At 38.7% G+C, this 6,156-nt stretch overlaps 1 protein-coding gene across 1 annotated transcript in view; it reads right to left on the minus strand.

Annotated features, from left to right (window-relative positions):
• Positions 1-6,156, minus strand: part of GPC6 (glypican 6) — a 1,378,959-nt gene that overhangs the window by 1,028,231 nt on the left and 344,572 nt on the right. The window lies entirely within an intron of this gene.

Raw genomic sequence — 6,156 nt, forward strand, 5'->3', positions numbered from 1 at the left:
CCCCCCAAAAAAAGAAAAATGTACAATTACGTTGTCAGAATGGGAAAAACAAATCACTTACTCAAACTTTCCTGGACTTTTTCTCATCAACACACTTCATAATTTTCTTAAAAATTTTTCCTAATAAGCCATTGTAATCACCCTCTGTCCTTCAAGAAAAGCTACAAATTACCTCTTTGGAAACTCCAAAGAGCAGCTGCAGCAGTCTGCTGAGCTAACTTTGCAACTTGGAATTGTATTGGTCCAGCAGGTACCCTTGGAAGCATTTAGTTTATTTATTTTTTAATGGACTTGCTCTCTGGGTGGTATTATGATTAGTTCCACAGTCAGTAGATTTCCACTGAACCCAAATGAAGGCTGAGCATGATAGTGGGGACAAGAGGAAATTTAAAGGAAATCGAGGAAAGAACTAGAAAGCAAAGGGCATTTATTGACGTCTAAATACAGGAATGTCCATATGTAAATATATTCACACATGATGACGGGGAAATAGATCTATTTGCATATATTTATAGGTTTAGTATAAAAGTAGCAGATAGACATTGGGCTTCCACTCAAGTGCTCCCTCAATGCAAGAACACTTTGTTCTATTAAACTGACATTCCATGATGCTCAGCTTCTTGATAGGATCGCTGAGGACAAAGCGGGTGCATAAGCAAAGGTGGTCAAGAAAGCAGATGGTGCTCGGCTATCAAAAGATATAGCGTCTGGGGTATTAAAGAATTGTAGGTAAATAAGTGGCCATCTAGCTCAGAAGCAACAAAGCCCACATGAAAGAAGCACACCAGCCTGTGTGACCACGAGGTGTCAAAGGGATCAGATTTCAGACATCAAGGAACAAAAAGTCATATCATTGTGAAAGAGGGGGAGTGCAGATTGGGGCCCCAATGTCCATCAGTAAGGAACTGGACATTCACTTACAGTCGAGTCGCACTGAGGAGACAAGCCAGTCAGAGTGCACTGTAGCAACGATAAAACATACAACTTTCCTCTTGTTCTTAAATGCCTCCTTCCCCCCACTAACATGATGCCAATTCTACCTTACAAATTCGGCTAGACCAGAGGATGTACACTGGTACAGACAGGACCTGGAAACACAGGGTATCCAGAACAGAGGATCCCTTCAGCATCTGTGGTGAGAGCGGTGATACTGCAGGGTGCAGGGAAAGTGGGGTAGAAACGGGGAACCGACTATAAGGAGCTACATATAACCTCCTCCCTGGGGGACAGACAACACAAAAGTGGGTGAAGGGAAACATCGGACAGTATATGACAAAACAAGAATAATTTATCAATAATAAATTAGCAAGGGTCCATGAAGGAAGGGGGAGCAGGGAGGGAGGTGAAAAAAGAGAGGAGCTGATACCAAGGGCTCAAGTAGAAAGCAAATGTTTTGAGAATGATGATGGCAACAAAGGTACAAATGTGCTTGACATAAAATGGATGGATGGATGGATGGATTGTAGTAAGAGTTGCATGAGCCCCCAATAAAATGATTAAAAAACAAAAACAAAAATATTTGATCCATCCAAAAATTGTTCTTGCATGTTCCATGTTTGGGGAGGTGCTCACTTTGGGCTTTTGTTTTGTTTCTTATTCCCACTACATCAGCCATGACTCCAAAATTATTTTCCTCCTTTCTACAAAATGTATCCATTTCTGTTTTAAAGCTCCATGGTAGACTAAGAGGAGTGTATTCTAAGAGACCCGGTCTACAGCAATGCAGTAGTCACGCAGACATGATGAAGCACATTTTGTGTGTGTATAATCCTAGAATCCTAGTAACAGTAATTTATTGCTTAACCTTGTGTATATAAATATAATGTTAATAAATGAAATTCTTAGGAATTTTTTTTTAAAAACCTGTTTACAACATAGCCCAAGGAATTTGTGAACATGCATATAAAATATATTGTTGTTGTCATCTCCTCCTGGCAACCTTTTAATTATTAGAATATTAAGTCATTTTTCAAGGCCGGTAGAAGGCTAATTCTTCCTAAAGGTCATCTCTGATGCTTTTATATACAGCCCAACCTCCTCACTGTTTCCAGTGGACTTCTACTTAAGGCCCAGTTAAAGTGACGTTTGTAATACTAGTTTTGTACTTGTGTCTCCCCAGCAAAGTGAATTCTGTGACCGGCTGTGACCATGTTTCAGTGATCATTAGTCATCTTTTACATCTACTACCCACTTGGCAATATGCCTTGCATATAGTCGGCTTTGAATAAATGTTTTCAAATTGAAATGACAATCACATATATAAATCTTCCATATGACAGGAAATATAGAAGAGTCTACCACCATATGGAAAACTACTTAAGATTTTCTCCCTTTTGAATAAGTTTAGTCTCTAAGAAAATTAGACTATATTTTAAAGAAATCATTACATTATTGTCATCTCTGGAGTATATGGATGAGAAATGATATTTAAAAAGAAAATGCAAGCAGACTTACAACATAACACTATTACGCCGCTGTATATAAATTACTTTCGCATTCAGTACAACGGGGATTCTAAGGGTGTTGCTATCGAATAAGTTCTTCAAAAGGATAAAAATGAGGTGTTTTTTTTATTTTTCTGCTTTTTTAAATGTACCTGCTGCCAAAATCTCTGGACAAATGTATATCATTAAAATGCATAAATGAAAACTTGTAAGGAAAGTAAAAGAATAAGACCAAGAAGAACAAATGAAAACAAAAACAGCATATTGAGTTCCTAATGTGAGTAATGTTTTTCTGAAGGGAAAAAACTGTCCAAAATACAGTATCTGTCCAATGAAATCTTCATTCTCCGAACAACCTACATTCCTTATCATTCTTAGAGATTAGAATACTACTGCCTACACCACGATACCATTAGGCTTGGGGAGGTATGCCTTAACTGTTCGAACAGAATTTTTGCACAAAACACCTACTAGCCTTCAACTCTGAAAATCACGTCAAATCTAGTACTGCTGTCTTTCTCAAGAAAAGGCTAAATTATTCAGACAACATCAGTATTACCTTGTTAAAGATACACTAACATTTTCAAAAGGTTTGTAACCATCCAGACAAATACATTGCTAGACTTTCAACCTACTATTGATTTCCTATAACATGATTATTTATGTCTCACGTAAGTTCAGAGTATGGTACTGCAGTCTTGGATTCCTCACTCTTGGTGGGAACTTGGTAAACCACGTAAGCTCCCTGGGCTCCAGATCACTGGTTGGAGATGATTGTTTTTATATAGATGATTTCTTGTTTTGTTTTGTTTTACAGATTAACCACTCCCCCTCTCAATTTTTTTTCTGACAGCCATTTCGATCTGCTTCCCACCATGACTGAGACAAGACAAGCAGAGAGAGAGTTAATGCTGGCGGTGAACTCCCAGTACTTGTAGGGACTGGAAAGCCCTCAAGAGGTTATGGAGCATTCAGGTGAACCTGAGTCACACCCCTGACTCGACCGCAGGATTGCACTGTGACATGGCACTGCACAGTCTTCCCAAGAAAGGGGGTTTACCTTCATAGGAGCTCGGTTACCTATTATTACTATTATTATATTACTGGGTTTCTGGTTGTTCTCCATTCCCTGGAATCCTTACAGACTACTGACTTTGAAAGATGGGAATCATTAGGATATATCAGACATAAATGCCAATCCGGCAGGTCCGAAGTGAACTAAACATAAAAATGACAGCAGGGCAGAACACTGGCCTGCATTTCCCTGTGATTCTGTTGAAGCGTGTCTGTGTCTGGGGTAGAGGTGAAAACAGTGAAAACATTCTGTGAGGCACACCTAGCGGGGTCTTCATCCAGGAACTTCACTCCTGCAGGTCTATAGAAGAGCGTTGCTGGCTAAACAAGGAGCACCCATGGAATCAATCATCCATGGGCAGGGCCGGAACAAAAGGGAGAGAGGATTATGTAATAACAGTCAACTTTCTAACCCGAAAAATAGAGACAGATGATTAGCCAGGGGAAAAAATGGAAAACACCTTGCGAGAGCCTTGGACAAGGACGAGCGTAACAAAGGTAAGCCTCTGAGTGCCATACATCCATCCTGACAGTCCATCCAAACACATTGTTTCTTAAATAAAACAAAACCCAGAAAAGCCATCCAGGTCTATAAAACATGCTGCCAAGAAATGGAAGTTCTCCAAATGACATTTTATGTTATTCTAATTCATTGCATATTATGTATACATAGATTTGACTCATGTGGGTATGAACCAAAGCTGGAATATCTAGAAAATTAGAGGAAGAATTCATATTAATTTAGATTTTAAATACCTATTATCCAATTTATAGTCTCTATGCTATATTATTTAAATAGTATCAAAGATATTAATAATCAAGAAGTCTATGGTACTAAAAATAATGTTTTTCTGTTAAATGTACCATAATTTCAGATTCCAATAGCAAATCTCCCCTGCCAGCAGAGGAAATGCTAACTGGGCTCACAGCGTTTGTAATACAACGAGGAAGCAGTAACTGGCATGAGTAACAGAGCCACTGCACCTTGGCCTTCTGAGAGGCTTGGCCTGAATCACAGGCAACAGGTAAAATTTAAGCTTTGCTATAGTTCGTGAGACAAGGAAGATAAGCCATCGTGTTATTGTTTTCTTAAGGAATGGGCATTCATATAATATGCAAAGACCTGCAAAATGGAGATGACAAATCAAGACCTCAGAGAAGGTGACCACACAGGACCCGAGGCAGAACATCAAAAAGGGCCCTTGGGATCAAGAGAATACTGCTAGCGAAATGCAGTTTGACATTTCAAATAGGAAGTTACTGAAAATACATTCAATGTCGTCCACAGCACCGTTGTTGGCTTTTATTGGAAAATGAAAATGTGAGGTAGCATTCCACGTGATCTTAGATATGAATCTGAGAAACTGATGCTTATCTGTAACTATCTGTCCAGGGAAAATGGAAAAGTATCCACAAGAATGCTACTGTGTTCCTGAAAAGTGACCTAACAGAATTGCCCTTACAACCATATGAAAGTAACGATCTATTTCATGTTTGCCCTTCATGGCATTGCCCCACAAAGGAGCAGAGATTATTCCTTGTGAGACTGTCTCAGGAATGTGTTTGTTTATTCAGAGACAGTTCTTTCAGGAGAAGAGCTCATCAGGAATGTGTTTAGATGTTTTTTTAAGTCTGCTGAAAGCGTCTTTGGAAAATCCTAATTTCTCTACCATCCCAGTGTAATGCAACTTCGAGAACAGACACTGCTACTGAAGAATTCATCACCCTGTAAGTCATTCTAAGCAAAACCATGTCATGTCAGGTTATTTGACATAATCCCCCCAAATACGTTAGAACAAGTTAAGTAAAACACACTTGTTAAAAAAAGAAAGAGGGATAAAAAGAGATAGTTATTTGTAATAAGACAAATGAACATTGATAAATCCTAAGATAATAAAGTCACTGATATAATACTGAGTGTTTTTCTCACTCTTTTTGAATAAGAAAATTGCTTTACATGCTCAAGAAAATTGACTCCCATATAGCTATGATAATCTTACTTCTAAAATTTTATGAAAATCATCTGAGTATATTCTCTGTCAATACTGCCTTGGAATTATCTTTATAAAGGGACTCGATCCACCCCACCCCCCAAAAAAATATAGTTAAAGGTCAGCAGCAGAGGGTTTGCGCCTGAATTCTAGAACAAAGGACAAGATGGCTCAATGTGCCCCAACAGGAAGTGGTGCATTGCAATTCCCAAATCACCTACCTCTTCTGGGGCTTCCTCGATGTCTCTGGATTTGTACTCTGTCAATCAAAAGCAACCCCGATGGACTCCCCAGTTGCAATCAAGGGAACGAAATTCACAACTTAGCAGCTAAATAGGCATTATTTTCACATACATCCACATTAAAATTTACAGATGGAATGAGAGGCCAAAAAGAATCTAAAGATATTGAAAACAATTTGCTGAAAAGTACTCATTCTACTCACCTCCATGGAAAATGTCTACTAACAGCATGCGTACTGCAAATAGGAAGTGGACCTGCTCTTTATAATTTCAAGGATTGATTTGAAAGAAATTGGTGTTGGTGTAGTAGTTTAACCCAGTAATGAAGTGGAACATTTTACCAATTACAGAAGTAAGAGAAAGAAAAAGGAAAACTTCCTCCCCAGCCTGTGTGAACAAGCCGGG

Source organism: Echinops telfairi, unplaced genomic scaffold (genome assembly GCF_000313985.2).
Source record: "Echinops telfairi isolate 266 unplaced genomic scaffold, ASM31398v2 ScPeMD7_7405;HRSCAF=8443, whole genome shotgun sequence".
Classification (NCBI taxonomy): domain Eukaryota; kingdom Metazoa; phylum Chordata; class Mammalia; order Afrosoricida; family Tenrecidae; genus Echinops; species Echinops telfairi.